Source organism: Bombina bombina, chromosome 5, assembly GCF_027579735.1.
Source record: "Bombina bombina isolate aBomBom1 chromosome 5, aBomBom1.pri, whole genome shotgun sequence".
Classification (NCBI taxonomy): domain Eukaryota; kingdom Metazoa; phylum Chordata; class Amphibia; order Anura; family Bombinatoridae; genus Bombina; species Bombina bombina.
Genome location: NC_069503.1, coordinates 1133836873 through 1133858852, shown reverse-complemented (window position 1 = coordinate 1133858852; position 21980 = coordinate 1133836873). Strand labels below are relative to the sequence as shown.

Below are 21980 nucleotides of genomic sequence, written 5' to 3'. Positions count from 1 at the left end.
AGCTATTGTCTAGGATACATCTGCAAGTCGGATTGCAACTTTGTTTCTGATGCGGCATTCACTTGTATCAAGCTATACGCAGCCCACGCTGCACACGGATCTCGCTGACACTGTCAGTACAGCCTCACCTGCATCAAGCTACAAGCAGCCCACGCTGCACCAGGATCTCGCTGACACTGTCAGTTCAGCCTCACCTACATCAAGCTACTCGCAGTTCACGCTGCACACGGATCACTCGTTGACTCTGTCAGCTTAACCGCAGTGCAATCCTCGCTCCTCCAAAACGCTGACATGCCCACAAGCCACGGACAGTTTCCCCTACACAGGCAAGTAATACAGACTCCCAGCTCACCGTACACGTTAGCACATTTGAAAACAAGGATCAGCCACTACTAGGAGGAGGATTGCCTGATTCCAAACCTTCATTATACAGGTACTACCTAAACCGGACAGCTCATTTTTACTAGAAAGCTGTATCACAACTCAGCAGGACATTAAACTTAAGACGTTGAGCATTCACTGCACTGTAAAGGCAACGCTTTATTGCCACACACACACAACCCTGTAACCTTGTTACAATAAGTATCATACATTAGCTACATCGATACACTCTGTCTCTGTTTGTGTTTCACTTGCTACACTTACTCTGCTGTTCTACTCTACACTATATCAAACTCCATTCTGTTTCTGACTACTCTCAGTCCCCTCAGATCTATGAGCAAGAACTAGACTCTACAAATACCTAGAGTCACAGGTTTGGTGTGAGACTGAGCGGGACACATAGGTTGCATGCATACATTATCTGGACATAAATCCTAAACATACCTGTCTAACCTTACATAATACTTAGCCCTAAAAAAGAATTGCATACCAACCTATATGAATGGATCTCACTGAGCTGTCATCACGGGTGGGGGCCCTCTCCCAGAACATGGATCTCATGCTGCAAGGCTTAAGAGAAATTAAGTCAGAAAATAAACAACTGCGTACGTTCATAAACGAACAGATGCTATCAATGACAGCAACAAGTGAAGTCCCCGAGCCACAGATATGTCCCCCTGAGAAATTCTCAGGGGACAGAACACGTTTTAGGGACTTCCAACATTCGTGTACTCTGCACTTTCAGCTCAAACCTAAAACCTTCCCTAATGACCGTCTACGAGTACTGACTGTTATATCCTACCACTCAGGCGAGGCCAGAACATGGGCTAACACGTTCTATGAATCTAATGATCCTATTCTCAACTCACTGGATTCCATCTTCTCAGCGATGTCACTCCTCTACCAGGATCATGACAAACAATGCACAGCAGAAACTGCTATACGTGGCCTCAGACAAGGAAGGCGCCCAGTCAAGGACTATATAGCTGAGTACAAAAGATGGGCTCCTGATACCCTCTGGAATGAGCATGCCTTAAAAAATCAGTTCCGACTAGGACTCAGTGACAGTATCAAGGATGAGCTGGCTCGAATATCTATGCCCACAAGCCTTGAGTGTCTGATATCCCTGTGCATCTCCATAGACAGACGCCTTTGGGAAAGGAAGACCGAAATAAGTAGCTCTGAATACACTGGAAAAGGTACGCCACATCCGTCTCATTGCCCCGGGCTACTGAGGAACCCATGGATATTGGGTTTGTGAAGGGACCACTTAAGCCCGAAGAAAAAGCACGATGCAAACTGCACAATCTCTGTATGTACTGTGCCAGTACAGACCACACAGTCAAGGACTGACCCAATCTCCCAAGACAGAGAAGGGTAAGTCTCATACTGACTCACTTTGTCATGTTACTAACTATAAAGCATCATTTCATCTATGCTTCTCTGTTTCCCTGCAGTGGGATCATCATCAAGCACTTTCGGAGGCCGTGATTGACTCCGGAGCAACAGGAGATTTCATAGACTACGACTTCGTTCGTTCACGAAAAATACCACTAATAAAGAAACTTAACTCACTGCCTGTCAGACTGGTTGACGGTTCTTCTATAAAGTCAGGGCCAATTACACATCAAACAATACCCATAAAGCTTACGTTCACATCAGGGCACACTGAATATAAAGTATTTGAAGTCATACTCACACCTTTATTCCCTATAATATTGGGATTCAACTGGTTGAAACTCCATAACCCCACTATTTACTGGGGTACGGGCAAACTACATTTCCAATCTGGGTTCTGCAAAAGAAACTGCAAGGCCGAAGCTCCCCACGTTGTCATGCACATCTCTGAATACAATGTACCTCATTGCTATAGAGAATTTGCTGATGTTTTTGACAAAAAGAAGGCTCAGGCCTTGCCACCTCACCGGCCGTATGACTGCCCGATAGAGCTACTCCCCAACTCCTCTGTTCCATACGGTCGAGTTTTTCCACTATCCGAACCTGAACTCAAACACCTAAAGGACTACCTAGACGAAAACATACAGAAGGGTTTCATTAGACCATCCACCTTGTCAGCAGGAGCGGGTATCTTCTTCGTCAGAAACAAGGACAACAGCCTCAGACAAATTCTAGATTATAGAGAACTGAATGCACGAACCAAAAAGAACAGGTACCCCCTTCCGCTCATACCCGAATTAATCGAACGGCTGCAAGGGGCAAAGGTGTTTACCAAGCTGGATCTAAGAGGGGCCTACAACCTGGTTCGGATCAGGAGGGGCGATGTATGTCTGACCGCATTTCGTACAAGGTATGGCTTGTAACACCCCCGCTACGTTCCAAAATTTCATGAACGACCTTTTCTGTAACTTGTTGGACGTAGTAATGGTCATCTACCTTGATGATATTTTGATTTACTCCGACTCTCTTACAGATCACATAACCCATGTCAAGGCTGTTCTAACACGCCTGAGGGCTAACTCACTCTACGTAAAGGCAGAAAAATTTCATCTTTAATTCAACTTCCATATCCTTCCTTGGATACCAAATCTCCCCCTCGGGGATCAAAATGGAAAACAACAAAGTTGAGGTGATCACCAACTGGCCTATTCCATCCAAGAAGGATATACAGAAATTCCTCGGCTTCTCAAATTTTTATAGGAAGTTTATCCAAGGTTTTCCGACATAATCAAGCCCCTGACGACTCTCACAAAGAAAGATCAGAGATTCAAATGAAACGCTCAAGCCAACACCGCTTTCCGATTACTCAAACATAAGTTTGTGACAGCACCCATTCTGCAATTCCCCGACCCATCGCTTCCTTACATCCTAGAAGTCGATGCTTTGGATCATGCAATTGGTGCTGTCTTATCACAGAGAAGTTCTCCTACTCAACCACTGCATCCGGTCTCCTATTATTCTAGGCTTATGAATAACACAGAACTCAACTACGCAATAGGATAGAAGGAATTGTTAGCTATCAAGGCCTCCTTGGAGTTCTGGAGGCATCTCCTAGAAGGCACCTCCTCACCGATTGTCATCTACACGGATCACAGAAATCTGCAGTTCCTCAAGACCAATAAAACCCTCAGCTCTCGGGGGCGTGTCGAAACAGCAACCAAGATGGCTGCTTTTCTTTAAGGCTGACTACAGGAGCAGATAAAACCGCTATTTACTGCTCTGAAATCTTACATTCTGAATTATCTTTCAGCGATATTTTACAGTCCAGAAGCTACTGAATAGAAAGATATATTTATTCACCTAGATTTCAGCCCGGAAGACCTAATAGATGTGGTGCGTAGTGGAGGCCTTCTAACGACCTCAGCCTGCATCTCGCCCTCCCTAATATCCTGCAGACACAGGACCAGCAGCGGTACACGCTGATCATTTCCCAATCCCTACCCGCTTAGCTGGGACTGAGGGTAACCAGTAAGGACTTAACAATTCACAACGTACTGAAACAACACTTTGAGACAAATCAACCAGTTTTATTAAGAAGTAAAGTGCGCAGCAAAACTATGGATGCACTTGACAGATGGGAGATGTCTCTCCAACAAGCGATTCAGAGCCACTTCTCTATGCTCAAACAGCAGCTCTCTCAAATCCTTTCCCCTACTAGTGAGAGGCTATCGGATGACATGGTCGCAGAGGGGGACCAGACTCAGACAGAGCGGATCTGCATAATGAAGGGAATAACCTATGACCCTATCGGGGACTCATTTTCCGAGGAGAGGATCCTTCCACTACTGCACGATCGTTACCTGAGGCTTAGATGATTGCATTCTGGGAGGTTTACCGGTGTTCAGACCTCGGAGCTGGGGGCTGTCTGTGGGGCTGAGCGCTTTGCGCACTTGGATCCGATTACCTGCCTACACCCGCTTATGGGACCTGATGGCGATGCTCCTGTCGACCAGATATCGGAACAGCCCTACCATCATGAGGGTAAACTAGAGGACATGCTGACAACTGAGATGGTACCAGTACGCTACCGAGCGGTACAGTCTAACCAGCTCTCTTTCCCTAACATTTGTAGCGCAATCAGCGTATTACTGACACAGTCTGACATTTTGAAAGATGTTTACTGCATTGGGATTTACATTAGACCTAAACTGTCCCCACTAGATGAGCCATACAGCCTCCTCCAAGCTAAAGACTGCCCACGATTTTATGTGATGAGGGGACTCAAAACCGGAGTTGGCTAATTAACTAACCCTGCCATGATTTCTGTCTGACATCGACAACAAGTAGATGATAGACATTATACAAGTCTCCCCTATACAGGACTTTGGCACTTGCCTGAGACACTCTATCTAATAATGTGTATGTATTCTGCCTAACTCTAGGCTCTGTTTATCATCATTAGCTTGGATTTCATTTAAAGTTTATTCTTCCTAAAACCATTTCTATTGAGACTGTGTAGGTTTTATATTTTGAACTGTTTTCATATGTTTACACTGGTCGGTCTGATAGTGGTTCTCATGCTAGTTATTCACAGTTATCAGGGGTAATTCATTGAACTTAGACTAATAATTGGACCCTTAGCATTAGGATGTTTGCAGCATTAGACTTGGTTCAAAGAGTCCTTCTTGCCATATATTGCCCTATATGCCACATGTGAGTAAAATAGATTGCACGGTTTTTCAATCCTCTTTGCACGTACACTACCTCATGCAAATTAGAGGCGTTATTTCTAGGAGTCACACGTTAGAAAATGCAACTCTTTCTATTCCTTCTCCCCATATACCAGGCTGAATAGACTTAATTTCCTATGGTTCTATAGTGGCCAATAAGCTGCATAATAATCATCTCCCCCTATATCAGGCTGACCGACCTTACTCTCTTAATGCTATAATTTAGCGCATATTATATGGCAATAATACAATCATAATTGTCTAAGTTAAGCAAGATACGTCAGAAACAGCAGCAGTTTTAATTACTTGCTATTCATAGTGGTTGTTTGATGCAAATGTGTATATATAGAATATTAAGCATGTATATATATGTACTGTGTTTTGAATTTCATATATAGCCCTATCTTGTCTAGTAGCATTCCTACCTTGACCTTCTACAGCTATCAATTATACCTCTAGCTATGCCCTGAGTGATATTTATGCTAATTGGTTATCTAGCATATCTGAGTGTAGCAATTGTTAGGTATTACAGTAAAAACAGAAAATAAGGTTTGTTTTCCATTAGAGATCCAAAAGTGGTCTCCTTTGTTGGTATCCACTTTCACTAGTTTGTTTTATTTAGTGCGGAAGTCCAAGAGTGACCTCACTGTTTATTTTGGAGGTGGTTAGAGTACTGGGCATAATAACTGCTTATCATGTTCTTTTCTTTTTCTCCTTTATTTAGGAATACATAATGTCAATTATAATGCTTTGTCGCATGCTGTATGTATTCCATTAATGCTAAGATGTTACATTTTTCCGTACTGTATGTATGCCTTATATCAAACCTTAAATAAAAACTTTATAAAAAAAAAAAAACCCTCAGCTCTCGTCAGGTACGGTGGAGCCTCTTCTTCAGCAGATTCAATTTCATAATAACCTATAGATCCGGAAACAAGAATGGTAAAGCCGATGCACTATCCAGAAAAGACCCAAGACCTAATTCCTAGGTACTGTAGACAGTTGTACGTTCCTGTATCCCTGAGACAAACGATTCTACAATCAGCCCAAGATTCCAAACTCGCTGGACATCCAGGTATCCACAAGATGTTGCACCTGATCCCTAGAGAATATTGGTGGCCACAGATGGCACAAGATGTGATGGACTATATCAAAACCTGTAGGATCTGCTCACAGAATAAACACTCAAGAAACATCCCTACGGTTGTCTCCTTTCCTTGCCCGTACCAGATAGACCTTAGAAATCAATCGCAATGGACTTCATTGTAGATCTTCCCTTTTCTGGTAACCACAATACTATATTGGTGGTAGTCGACCACTTCTCGAAGATGGCTCATTTCCTGCCAGCTATTGGGTTACCCACCGCCAGAGAAACTGCACAACTTTTCCTCAACCATGTTGGCTGCTTTCATGGACTTCCTGACACCATAACAACAGACAGGGGGACCCAGTTCACCTCCCGGTTCTGGACACATCTCTGCAATACGCTGAAGATTGAAAGACGAATGTCTACTGCCTTCCACCCGCAGACCAATGGACTATGTGAAAGAACAAATCAAACATTGGAGCAGTTTCTACGGTGTTACTGTTCCTCTCAACAGGATGATTGGCTGAACCTTTTACCTTCTGCTGAATTCTCCTTCAACAATACCATCAACACCTCCACAAAAAGGACCCAGTTCTTTGTCAACTACAGATTTCATACCATTAACAACTCCACAAAAAGGACCCCGTTCTTTGTCAACTACAGATTTCATCCCTCCTACCACCTTAACAACCGATCGAATACCGAATTTCCAGTAGTCAACGACCTGTTCAATTCTATAGCTCAAGGATTTACTTTCTTGAAACTCCTCCTGGAGGAATCACAGAAAACTCAAAAACGCTACTATGACTCAAGGAGATCTACCGTACCTCTTTACAAACCCGGTGACAAGGTCTGGCTATCCACCAAACATCTGAGGTTGGCCGTCCCCTCCAAAAAATTAGCCCCTCTCTTCATCGATCCTTTTCCTATAGAGAGGGTGTTAAACCAAAATGCTGTCAGACTAACTTTGCCTTCCACTTACAGAATCCACCCGACTTTTCATGTAGCTCTGATCAAGGCCTTTAACCTGGTCAGATCTGAATCCATTCTTCCATCTCCTCCTCCCCCAATATCTACGGGCGACGAATACGAGGTCCAGGACATCATGGATTGATTCTCGATACCACCGTAGGGTCCTGCAGTATCTTGTGAGGTGGAAAAGTTTCAGTGCGGAGGAGGATTCCTGGGAGCCCTCGTCTAACCTTTCTGCTCCTCGACTCATCTCGGACTTTCATCGCAGTCACCCGGACTGACCCGGACCGTGATCCGTGGTGCGGCTCCTTGGAGGGGGTGTTCTGTCAGGTTCTGTCCTGTCCCTTTAAGGATTTCCTCCAAGAATCTATTTAAGGCTCCTTCTATTCCTGTTCAGGGCTAAGTATTTTGACTTTATAGATTTACCAGCCAGTAGAGAACATACTCTGCTTAGCCCTAAACAAAGGATAACCAAAGATTGTATATCTCACTATCTCTATCCTGACCGCAAGGAACCATTTCCAACTGCTAAAGCTTGTCAGCTATTGTCTAGGATACATCTGCAAGACGGATTGCAACTTTGTTTCTGATACGGCATTCACTTGTATCAACCAATACGCAGCCCACGGATCTCGCTGACACTGTCAGTACAGCCTCACCTGCATCAAGCTACAAGCAGCCCACGCTGCACCCGGATCTCGCTGACACTGTCAGTTCAGCCTCACCTACATCAAGCTACTTGCAGTTCATGCTGCACACGGATCACTCATTGACTCTGTCAGCTTAACCCCAGTGCAATCCTCACTCCTCCAAAACGCTGACATGCCCACAAGCCACGGACAGTTTCCGCTTCACAGGCAAACAGGCAAGTGACTGTGTACAGACTCCCAGCTCACTGTACACGTTAGCACATTGGCAAACAAGGATCAGCCACTACTAGGAGGAGGATTGCCTGATTCCAAACCTTCATTAGACAGGTACTACCTAAACCGGACAGCTCATTTTTACTAGAAAGCTGTATCACAACTCAGCAGGACATTAAACTTAAGACGCTGAACATTCACTGCACTGTAAAGGCAACGCTTTATTGCCACACACACACAACCCTGTAACCTTGTTACAATAAGTAGCATACATTAGCTACATCGATACACTCTGTCTCTGTTTGTGTTTCACTTGCTACACTTACTCTGCTGTTCTACTCTACACTATATCAAACTCCATTCTGTTTCTGACTACTCTCAGTCCCCTCAGATCTATGAGCAAGAACTAGACTCTACAAATACCTAGAGTCACAGGTTTGGTGTGAGACTGAGTGGGACATATAGGTTGCATGCATACATTATCTGGACATAAATCCTAAACATACCTGTCTAACCTTACAGTAATAGAGTCTTTATGCTTCAATGAGTTTTAGGTAACAAAAACCTGGCAAATACTCTAGGTATATATATATATATATATATATATATATATATAAAAATATGTATTTAATAATAAATAGAACATAGTCTGCTAATGCTATGTGAAAATCATTGGAATGTGAAATATTAATATTTTCATGTCGGGTAAGCGCACTTGAGAATATGCAATCTTGTTTGCATGCGAGTAGGGTGTTTTGTTTTCCACAGTTTTTGCTCCATTAACTTCTATGGGGAATGGGTTAATGTGTTTGCGATATTCTAACTTCGACTTTTTGAGTGCAGCGAGGTTAGCGCACAAGCAAAAACATTTTACTTTTAATACGTGCGCTACCTGATTTGCAAAAAAAGCTTAGTTCTAGCAGAGTTAGTGTGCAAACGGGAGTGTTTAATATTTAATATTTCATATTTCAAGAACATGCTTTAAGATTACTAATTCTTCATGTGCACTAACACAACACAGCATTTGAACTGCAAAATCTCAATCGTGTAACGTATATTTTACAGTCCTATGTTCACCTAGAATTTGTTTTTTTATTAAATAATATATTTATATATATATATATATATATATATATATATATATATATATATGAGATAATGTTAAAATAGGTATAGATATGTATACCTATATATCTATAGAAATAGATATGTTGGTATATATATATATATATATATATATATATATGTATAAATATATTTTCAATGAAAAAAAAATCTGTATGTGAAGAACAAATCGAATGTAAAAATGTCATAACTCCTGTTGGGTTAGTGCAGTGGCGTTACTAGGGTTGGTGTCACCCGGTGCGGTAACTTATGGTGTCACCCCCCTCCCACCAGAAAGCAGACACACACAAACACAAAAACACAGGCACACACACATACAAACACTCCGATACACTCAGGCACACTTAGAAACATACTCAGACACACACAAAAACACTCTGACACACACACACACACACACACAAACACTCAGGTACACACACAAACACTTAGACACACACACACACAAAAACACTCAGGCACACACACAAACACAGACACACACACACAAAAACACTCAGGCACGCACACAAACACTTAGACACACACACACAAAAACACTCAGGCACACACACAACACTTAGACACACACACACACAAAAACACTCAGGCACTTACACAGAAAAACTCAGACACACACACACACACACAAAAGCACTCAGACACACGCGCACACACAAAAACACTCAGGCACACACACAGAAACACTCATACACACACACAAAAACACTCGGTCAAGTGCCAGACATCCCCCTCACGATTTCCCGGTTCCCTTTTAGAGAGACAGCACAACAGTGAGTGACTCCACTGCTCCACACGTCACTGAGCAGTGAGCACAGATAGGCAGGCAGGTTTAGGCTAGCAGCGCAACTTTGCAAGCCCCACGGCACACCCACAACATTCATAGTGAAATTGGGCAGAGGAGGAGCAAAGTACAAACAAGCAAAAGCAGCCGGGAAAACTATTTGTGGAAATTGCAGCGCTGGTTCAAGGGGCAAAAAAAATTAAATGTCTACAACTTCCCCAGTCCCACTAATGTTCACAAATGCTGGCCCCTCTAATAAAAATATCTATGCATCTCTACATTGTATTTCTTTGAATTTCAATAAAATTAAAAAAAATTTTTTATTTTTTTGGTGGTGTCACCCCCTGGAGGGTGTCACCCTAGTGCAGCCCGCACCCCCCGCACCCCCTAGTGACGCCACTGGGTTAGTGCATGAGTGATAAGAATTAGGTTTCTTCTGTGCTCTCCATTGAAGTCTAAGGGGGAGAATAAGTAAACATGGTTATCGCGTGTTGGGTTTTGCTTGTGCATATACTGTTACTTTCATCTTGTAATACATGCACTACCCAACACACAAAAAGCAGTTTATACTCGAGTAAAAGCCCTAAATAGCACGCCACTTGTAATCTAGCCTAAAATTATAATACATGTAGATCATTCCCCAATTAAGTACACAACAAAAAGATCAGATTAAATGAACACGTCTGTTTGTCACAAAATGGATCCATCTTTTTGAAAATTTGGTGGAGAAGAATGAGAGAAGCTCAGCTAGTCTGGAACCAAATGCTGGAGAGGCTAGGCTAGAATAAGAGAGAGAATTGAGAGGGGTTCAGCCATTATTGTTTGATAATAAAAGAGATATGGGGGGGGGGGGCAGCCTGTGATAGAGGTTGGGCTATTTGCTGAGAGAGGAGTGAATTCTATTTATAACCACCCATGTGCAGCCACATTTATTTTTTTAAGAAGTGTATGGGTCCCAGCTTGTGAGAAGGTCTGGGTCAGCTTGTGGTGTAGAGAGAGAAGTAGATCACCACAAGGGAAGGTCCATCCAGGAGTAGAACCCAAATAGATAGATGGCAATAAGTCTATAATGCCCAGAGCCCCTTGAATAATGCATCAAAAGGTTTTGATTAAGGGATATGAAAAACGTAAAGGTATTGGTTGATGTGTCCAGGAAGCTGGTAAGTTGAATGACTCAGTCCAAATATTTCAGGTACTGAGACCTTTCCTGAGGGTGGTTTGTAGAAGATTGTTACCTTTCACTCTGACCTTGAGTGTGAAAATAGGATTTTATGCTCTGTTAGAAGTACTGCGGTACTGCATTTGTCTACCATTTGCTTCACTTTCTCTCAAACCTGTCAACAGAAGCCGGCAGCCACGACTCCAAACCAGAGGGGTGAAACAAACTAACCTTTCCTTAGCATTTTGTAAGTCCTAATGTACTGCATTTTATTAAAGTTAAATGTCCCTTTAATAACCTTATGCCTGGGAGGAAGTTTGTCAAATGCAACTCGTTAAAAGTCAATGCAACACAGTTTCATTTTCTAGAAGAAGAAACTTAAACAAATTACTGCAAATCAATTTATGTTCTACATTTTTTTTAATGATTAAGTGTTTTTCAGATTCATATGCATATTGTCTATCAAATATTAAAACTAGCAAATAAAGCTAACACAACAACAAATGTGAATGTATTTAAAAACAAAACAAAAACATATATACATATCGTTAAACTCTTAAGGGAAGCAGCCCTTTAAAATTCATCATCATTTTGTATGTTGTTGGGACAAAGGCCCAGATATAAACACTGGACAAAATGGAATTATTAGGGTTATTTATTTGGGAAAAACGTTTCTATAAATGTTCTATAATATATATATAATCAATAGACAGTATGTGATTAGATAATAATTGTATTGTAAGAGTTGCAGAATATATTCTTATTTTAGAGATATTGGTGAGCTCATGTATGGTATTAAAGGGACATTGAACCCAAAAAAAATATTTTGTGATTCAGATAGAGCATGAAGTTTTAAGCAACTTTCTAATTTTCTCCTATTATCAATTTTTCTTTGTTCTCTTGCTATCTTTATTTTAAAAGCAGGAATGTAAATCTTAGCAGCGAGCCCATTTTAGGTTCTGCACCATAGATAGCACTTGCTTTTCGGAGGCTTACATTTGATAAGAGGAGTAAATTAGAAAGTTTCCTAAAATGATATGCTCTATCTGAATCTTGAAAGTAATAATTTGGGTTTAGTGTCCCTTTAAGCAATTATGGTATAGCATGTTGCATGGTCATTAAATCAGATACAATCCTTTGTGAATACATAGGCCTCTATTTATCAAGCCGTCAACTTACCTGCATTCGACGGCACCAATACGCTCGCCTAAGATCGCCTAACATTGCTGCCGTGGACCTGAATACGTTTTCCAAAATTATCAAAAAAGCTGTCAAAAAGCCGCAAAGTCATTGATCTCGCTGCTCTTCGGCTTTTTCCCAGCTTTCTTGGTACCCTGCCACTAAACACCCACACTATTCTATATTGTTTACCCCCTATACCGCCACTCCCGGAGCCCACCGCAACTCTAATAAATGTATTAATCCCTAAACCGCCACTCCCGGAGCCCACCGCCACCTATATTATACATATTAACCCTTAATCTTCAGCCCCCTATATCGCCACCACCTACATACAGTTATTAACCCCTAAACCGCATCTCCCGGACCCCGCAGCAGCTAAATAAAGTTATTAACCCCCCTAACCGCCGCTCCCGGAGCCCACGGCCACCTACATTATGTTTATTAACCCCTAATCTGCCTACACCGCCACCACCTGCATTTTATGAATATGCAATCTTGTTTGAATGCGAGTAGGGTGTTTTGTTTTCCACAGTTTTTGCTCCATTAACTTCTATGGGATAATGGGTTAATGTGTTTGCGATATTCTAACTTCGACTTTTTGCGTGCATCGAGGTTAGCGCATGAGCAAAAACATTTTACTTTTAATACGTGCGCTACCTGATTTGCAAAAAAACTTAGTTCTACATTTTGGAATTAAACCTCTGAAAAGTCCTGGCGAGTGCACTCCTCATTATTTTCTATATATATATATATATATATATATATATATATATATATATATATATATATATATATATACACGATAATGTTAAAATAGGTATAGATATGTTGGTATATATATATATATATATATATATATATATATACAGAGTGCAGAATTATTGGGCACTACTACCAATTAAGCATATTAGGTGATGTCCATCTCTGTAATGAGAAGGGGTGTGGTCTAATGACATCAACACCCTATATCAGGTGTGCATAATTATTAGGCAACTTCCTTTCCTTTGGCAAAATGGGTCAAAAGAAGGACTTGACAGGCTCAGAAAAGTAAAAAATAGTGAGATATCTTGCAGAGGGATGCAGCACTCTTAAAATTGCAAAGCTTCTGAAGCGTGATCATCGAACAATCAAGCGTTTCATTCAAAATAGTCAACAGGGTCGCAAGAAGCGTGTGGAAAAACCAAGGCGCAAAATAACTGCCCATGAACTGAGAAAAGTCAAGCGTGCAGCTGCCAAGATGCCACTTGCCACCAGTTTGGCCATATTTCAGAGCTGCAACATCACTGGAGTGCCCAAAAGCACAAGGTGTGCAATACTCAGAGACATGGCCAAGGTAAGAAAGGCTGAAAGACGACCACCACTGAACAAGACACACAAGCTGAAACGTCAAGACTGGGCCAAGAAATATCTCAAGACTGATTTTTCTAAGGTTTTATGGATTGATGAAATGAGAGTGAGTCTTGATGGGCCAGATGGATGGGCCCGTGGCTGGATTGGTAAAGGGCAGAGAGCTCCAGTCCGACTCAGACGCCAGCAAGGTGGAGGTGGAGTACTGTTTTGGGCTGGTATCATCAAAGATGAGCTTGTGGGGCCTTTTCGGGTTGAGGATGGAGTCAAGCTCAACTCCCAGTCCTACTGCCAGTTTCTGGAAGACACCTTCTTCAAGCAGTGGTACAGGAAGAAGTCTGCATCCTTCAAGAAAAACATGATTTTCATGCAGGACAATGCTCCATCACACGCGTCCAAGTACTCCACAGCGTGGCTGGCAAGAAAGGGTATAAAAGAAGAAAATCTAATGACATGGCCTCCTTGTTCACCTGATCTGAACCCCATTGAGAACCTGTGGTCCATCATCAAATGTGAGATTTACAAGGAGGGAAAACAGTACACCTCTCTGAACAGTGTCTGGGAGGCTGTGGTTGCTGCTGCACGCAATGTTGATGGTGAACAGATCAAAACACTGACAGAATCCATGGATGGCAGGCTTTTGAGTGTCCTTGCAAAGAAAGGTGGCTATATTGGTCACTGATTTGTTTTTGTTTTGTTTTTGAATGTCAGAAATGTATATTTGTGAATGTTGAGATGTTATATTGGTTTCACTGGTAAAAATAAATAATTGAAATGGGTATATATTTGTTTTTTGTTAAGTTGCCTAATAATTATGCACAGTAATAGTCACCTGCACACACAGATATCCCCTTAAAATATCTATAACTAAAAACAAACTAAAAACTACTTCCAAAACTATTCGATATTAATGAGTTTTTTGGGTTCATTGAGAACATGGTTGTTGTTCAATAATAAAATTAATCCTCGGGGACCAGACGTGTAAAATGGTTGCTCTGCTTGCATTTTCAATAAGCTTGGAAATATATCCACTATTTTAATGCATCCTAACATATGTTGTTAAATAACAGTTACTGAACTACTCCGGAATGAGACTGCTTCAACTCTATTAAGTATCTGCAAAATGGTGACCTGAACTAAGCTACAACCCAGACTGCGGCCTATGACTTATTAACATCTTTCCCCCCCCGGCTAGATAGATGGCCGGGTGCAGCGACTAAAATGTATTTAATCACATTGGAGACCTCATCTGTTTGATCGGAGAAGAGGGTTTTTATGGTAGCAAACTGGCTCTTTTACTTCACGGCTAACAAATGGAAGCGGAAGTTATAGCTCTCCTGCAGCGGCTGTCTCACAGGCTAGAGATTCAACACAAATCCCTCACAAGTCATTTGAGAGCATTAAAGAAGGATGAACGCATCTCTTGTGTGTCTTACTCAGAATGCTTAAATCTCCTGGCTACATCGGACGAGAGTCAGGAGGAAGATCCTGTATGTCTGGGAGAGAATGCTGACACATTCACTTTACCAGGCACAGATGGACTGACCCTATCAGACATTACACCTAAACTCCCGGTCCCGGGTAAGTGCACTACCACGGGTCCTACTCTGAAAGGAAGGGGGCTGGTTTTGGGCTCCCTCGAGATGCGGCCGGTCGAGGGGGGGTCTGGAGCAGGCCTCAAATGGAAGAACATGGAGGGCCAGAGGCTAAGACCTGCAGTAGCGAGAGATGCCGGGACTCTTCAGCCCCAATTTGCTAGCTCTAAATTATTGACACTGGACTATACTGGGGATGCCTTGTCTAAGGAGTACATTACTCAGCTCGCGCAGAGTGTATACATCAAAGGAAGCCCAGCTTGTCAGGGGAACACAATCTATACCATCACTGCTAGTGGGATAGGATAGTGATACTAAGAAACCCCGGACTCATGTATGGGGACAAAGGTTAATCGCACTGATTTGATGATGACTCTTAATAGTCTGAGATGAACCTTTAATTGTATTTTACAAGGTAGTGAGTAGTAATGTCTCTTGCAGTGAAGAGGGGGTTAAAAATGTACTTGTCTGTCCCTCAAGATATGGGGTAAAGACTTTTATGATGCCTTCCTTCCCTCCCCCTTTTGTCCTCTGGGCAGCTTTACTATTAAATTCTTAGATATCTAAGCATATGTCAGCTTGCAGAGGATAGCATTCGACTATTTAGCATTTATATGTCTGCTGTTTAGCATTTCTATACCACATTACTTAGGTGTGCATCTGCTATTAAGACATGTATGTGGGGAAGTAATTGTGAGGAGGGGATGTAAGTGGCACTTGATTACCATTTGCTAAGAATGGACATCAAGGCACTAAGTAAGGGAATTAACCATGTCTCGCTGCCCTCTCTCATAGCTGGGGTGGCCCACTACTTCAGCAGCTGGAGAATATTTGTTAACTATTATTACTCCTATAAGCACACTAAATACTATTCCCATACATGATCATATGAATGGCAATTTATGTAGTTAGAGCAGTGTTGGAACGTTATAAACCTGTTAGGGATGTTGTGTTTTAAAACAGCTTCCTATATTTTTCAGTGATAGCCCATAATTCTTTTTGAGCTCATCCTCTTCAAATGTCCCTTAGTAACAACGATAGAGCTTGAGGTGAGGACTCCAGACGCATAGTTTATATTATATCATTAATAATACATTCACCTTTTTTTTTCTATATTATTTCATTATTGTTCACCCAATCTGGTGATCTCTTTCAGCGGTATTCACCCGCCATTTTGCACCTACACGCATAAGAATATTGTCGAGACTAGTGTATAGGTGTTTGAAAATCATACCTCTCATACGTGTGGTTTGTGATCTAAAGTGTATGGCCTAAAGTATCATTCTAATAGATAGAGTATCTTGCTAAAGAGGTATTACAGTAATAATAAATAAAAATAAAAATTTAAGGTATCATTGTGAACACTGAACTGCGCATATAAATGATGTACTAGAATCATAGTCTGTTAGAATTAAAGGTTCCAAGGTAATCTTTGCAATTTATAAGTGTATCTCATGGGATTACTTTCATATATCATATTCATCATCAGAATCTTTATTAAAATACCACACTTATACTGCACTCAGTATTTTGTCTAAGTTACACTTTTTGGTTGTTGGCAAGGTTAAGGAGTCTTTTTTGTAATACCGGACCTGTTCATACTGAGATTTCTCTAGTATTTTTTTTTGTTTTATATAAAAGTATGTCATTTTAGAAAGAAAATGTTATCTGTGTCACCATGTTCTGATTATTGTATTGCTCAATACCTAAATAAAAAACTTTGATTTAAAAAAAAAATTAATCCTCAAAAATACAACTTGCCTAATAATTCTGCACTCCCTGTATATAAATATATTTTTAATGAAAAAAAAATATGTATGTGAATGCATGAGTGATAAGAATTAGGTTTCTTCTGCGCTCTCCATTGAAGTCTAAGGGGGAGTATAAGTAACCATGGTTAGTGCGTTTTGGGTTTTGCTTGTGCACATACTGTTTACTTTCATCTTGTAATACATGCACTACCCAACACACAAAAAGCAGTTTATACTCGAGTAAAAGCCCTAAATAGCACGCCACTTGTAATCTAGCCCAACATTATAATACATGTACATCATTCCCCAATTAAGTACACAACAAAACGATCAGATTAAATTAACAAGTCTGTTTATCACAAGATGGATCCATCTTTTTTGATCATTTGGTGGAGAAGAATGAGAGAAGCTCAGCTAGTCTGGAACCAAATGCTGGAGAGGATAGGCTAGAATAAGAGAGAGAATTAAGAGGGGTTCAGCCATTATTGTTTGATAATAAAAGAGATATGGGGGCAGCCTGTGATAGAGGTTGGGCTATTTGTTGAGAGAGGAGTGAATTCTATTTATAACCACCCATGTGCAGCCACATTTATTTTTTTAAGAAGTGTATGGGTCCCAGCTTGTGAGAAGGTCTGGATCAGCTTGTGGTGTAGAGAGAGAAGTAGATCACCACAAGGGAAGGTCCATCCAGGAGTAGAACCCAAATAGATAGATGGCAATAAGTCTATAATGCCCAGAGCCCCTTGAATAATGCATCAAAAGGTTTTGATTGAGGGATATGAAAAACGTAGAGGTATTGGTTGATGTGTCCAGGAAGCTGGTAAGTGGAATGACTCAGTCCAAATATTCCAGCCAGGTACTGAGACCTTTCTTGAGGGTGGTTTGTAGAAGATTGTTACCTTTCACTCTGACCTTGAGTGTGAAAATAGGATTTTATGCACTGTTAGAAGTACTGCGGTACTGCATTTGTCTACCATTTGCTTCACTTTCTCTCAAACCTGTCAACAGAAGCCGGCAGCCACGACTCCAAACCAGAGGGGTGAAACAAACTAACCTTTCCTTAGCATTTTGTAAGTCCTAATGTACTGCATTTTATTAAAGTTAAATGTCCCTTTAATAACCTTATGCCTGGTAAGAAGTTTGTCAAATGCAACTTGTTAAAAGTCAATGCAACACAGTTTCATTTTCTAGAAGAAGAAACTTAAACAAATTACTGCAAATCAATTTATGTTCTACATTTTTTTTTAATGATTAAGTGTTACTCATATAGAAATGTAAGTATTTTTCAGATTCATATGCATATTGTCTATCAAATATTAAAACTAGCAAATAAAGCTAACACAACAACAAATTTGAATGTATTTAAAAACAAAACAAAAACATATATACATATCGTTAAACTCTTAAGGGAAGCAGCCCTTTAAAATTCATCATCATTTTTTATGTTGTTGGGACAAAGGCCCAGATATAAACACTGGACAAAATGGAATTATTAGGGTTATTTATTTGGGAAAAACGTTTCTATAAATGTTCTATTATATATATATATAATCAATAGACAGTATGTGATTAGATAATACTTGTATTGTAAGAGTTGCAGAATATATTCTTATTTTAGAGATATTGGTGAGCTCATGTATGGTATTAAAGGGACATTGAACCCAAAAAAATTATTTCATGATTCAGATAGAGCATGAAATTTTAAGCAACTTTCTAATTTTCTCCTATTATCAATTTTTCTTTGTTCTCTTGCTATCTTTATTTTAAAAGCAGGAATGTAAATCTTAGCAGCGAGCCCATTTTAGGTTCTGCACCATGGATAGCACTTGCTTATCGGAGGCTTACATTTTCCCACCTATAAGCAAGCATAACCCAGGTTCTCAACCAAAAATGGGCTGGCTCCTATGCATAACATTCCTGCTTTTTAAATAAAGATAGCAAGAGAACGAAGAAAATTTGATAAGAGGAGTAAATTAGAAAGTTTCCTAAAATGATATGCTCTATCTGAATCTTGAAAGTAATAATTTGGGTTTAGTGTCCCTTTAAGCAATTATGGTATAGCATGTTGCATTGTCATTAAATCAGATACAATCCTTTGTGCATACATAGGCCTCTATTTATCAAGCCGTCAACTTACCTGCATTCGACGGCACCAATATGCTCGCCTAAGATCGCCTAACATCGCTGCCGCGGACCTGAATACGTTCTCCAAAATTATCAAAAAAGCTGTCAAAAAGCGGCGCCCCAAGTACAGGGCGATGAGCAGCGGACTGTTGTTAACTGTCATCGATCTCGCTGCTTTTCGGCTTTTTCCCAGCTTTCTTGGTACCCTGTAACTAAACACCCACACTATACTATACTGTTTACCCCCTATACCACCACTCCCGGAGCCCACGCAACTCTAATAAATGTATTAACCCCTAATCTGCCACTCCCGGAGCCCACAACCACCTACATTATACATATTAACCCCTAATCTTCCGCCCCCTATATCGCCGCCACCTACATACAGTTATTAACCCCTAAACCGCCGCTCCCGGACCCCGCCGCAACTAAATAAAGTTATTAACCCCCTAACCGCCGCTCCCAGAGCCCACCACCACCTACATTATATTTATTAACCCCTAATCTGCCCCCCCTACACCGCCACCACCTACATTATATTTATTAACCCCTAATCTGCCACCCTACACCGCCGCCACTATATTAAATGTATTAACCCCTAAACCTAAGTCTAACATTAACCCTAACACCCCCAACTTAAATATAATTTAAATAAATCAAAATAAATTATTCCTATTTAAAACTAAATACTTATCTATAAAATAAACCCTAAGATAGCTACAATATAACTAATAGTTACATTGTAGCTATCGTAGGATTTATTTTTATTTTGCAGGCAACTTTGTATTTATTTTAACTAGGTACAATAGTTATTAAATAGTTATTAACTATTTAATAACTTCCTAGTTAAAATAAATACAAATATACCTGTAAAATAAAACCTAACATAAGTTACAATTACACCTAACACTACACTATAATTAAATACATTCCCTAAACTAAATTCAATTAAATATAATTAAAAACAATTATCTAAAGTACAAAAAAACACAATTACAGAAAATAATAAAATAATTAAATTTTTTAAAACTAATTACGCCTAATCTAATCCCCCTAATAAAATAAAAAGGCCCCCCAAAATAATAAAAAGCCCTACCCTATACTAAATTATGAATAGCCCTTAAAAGGGCCTTTTGCGGGGCATTTCCCCAAAGTAATCAGCTCTTTTACCTGTAAAAAAAAGTACAATACCCCCCCAACATTAAAACCCACCACCCACACACCCAACCCTACTCTAAAACCCACCCAATCCCCCCTTTAAAAAAACTAACACTAACCCCTTGAAGATCACCCTACCTTGAGAAGTCTTCACCCAGCTGGGCTTAAGTCCTCCACAGAAGTGGTCCTCCAGACGGGCAGAAGTCTTCCTCCAAGCCGGGCAGAAGAGGTCCTCCACACTGGCAGACTGGTCTTCATCCAGGCGGCATCTTCTATCTTCATCCATCCGGCGCGGAGCGGCTCCATTTTCAAGACATCCGACGCAGAGCATCCTCTTCTAACGACATCCGACGACTGAATGAATGGTCCTTTAAATGACATCATCCAAGATGGCGTCCCTGAATTCCGATTGGCTGATAGAATTCTATCAGCCAATCGGAATTAAGGTAGGAAAAATGCACCAGCCAATAGGATTGAGGTTCAATCCTATTGGCTGATCTTATCAGCCAATAGGATTGAGCTCGCATTCTATTGGCTGATTGGAACAGGGCGGTGGATTGAAAACCATGTACGCTGGGACGGAATAGTGCCGAGCGTACCTGGTAGGTATTTGATAACTAGCAAAAGTAGTCAGATTGTGCCGAACTTGCGTTCAGAACATCTGTAGTGACGTAAGCATTGATCTGTGTCAGACTGAGTCCGGGGGATCGTATGTTACGTCACTATATTCTACTTTTGACGGTCTTTAGGGTTTGATAACTAAGGCGAATCAGGCTCGCCACAAATACGCTGCGGAATTCCAGAGTATTTGCGGTTGACAGCTTGATAAATAGAGGCCATATATGCCATTCTGACTAATGTAATTAACATTTTCTTTAAAGAAATATTTAGATAAACCAGAAGAAATTGTGAGATAGCATAGCATCTGTTTCACACTATACATTTTTACATCTTACACTGGATTTCATTTTGACTATATTGTTTTTTTCTGAATAAGTGTGTATGTGTGTGTTACATATGCCATACTTTTAGTTGTATTGCTGGTGTCTTTAGTGGAGATATAAAGCTGCAAAGCATAAAAACATAGTGTGTCATTATTTCTATGTATTATTATTATTTTTAGCTTTTATCTGTGAATTAAAATAACCAGAAGGTCATTTAGTGTTTTTCATGTTTTTTGCACCAATTCTGATTATAGGTCATCCATTTAAACACCCCTGAAATGTCAAGAGATATATTTTGGGAAGGCATTCCTCAACATTTCCTCCTATGTGTTGAATATTAATTCTAATGAAGAACCACCCCGCATTTTTTTACAGACTTTGCTACAAAGGCTATTTTGAATTTAACAACAATTTAGAATTAGCAAACATCTCAAAGCTGTGTGAAACACCAAGGGTTCAAGTCAAGTGGGAACGCATGGAAACGGAGTTCCTGTGCTATTTTTGCAGGAGGAAATAAGTTCCCTCGGGACAGAGAACAGAAATGCATCAGTAAACTGCTGCTGCTGGTGGGAGGAGCTTGAGCACAGTCTGGTTAGAGGGATAGTGAGATCCTCTAGTAATGGGCAGTAACACTTCCTACAATATACTAAATGATCACCCTTGTTATGAATATTATCTTTATTATCTTTTATTACACATGGTGTTTACATTTCTGTGTGGCTTGCTATGGGTTTATTTAGCTCCCCTCAGCAGAAATAGGTTTCTATGGGATAACACATGCACGCGCACTCCAAAACTCCATTTGCAATTTTTTACTACTTGTCATACCAGCGGATCCCGAGAATCGCAAAAACCATATCACTAGCGGTGTTTTCGCTAA

General features: G+C 40.5%; 1 protein-coding gene across 1 annotated transcript in view; it reads left to right on the top strand.

Annotated features, from left to right (window-relative positions):
* Positions 1-21458, top strand: part of MAFA (MAF bZIP transcription factor A) — an 89316-nt gene extending 67858 nt beyond the window's left edge. The window contains exon 2 of the transcript XR_008402610.1: positions 21355-21458. The gene's annotated coding sequence lies outside the window, so the exon portion shown is untranslated. The remainder of the gene's footprint in view (positions 1-21354) is intronic.
* The last annotated feature ends 522 nt before the right edge of the window (positions 21459-21980 follow it).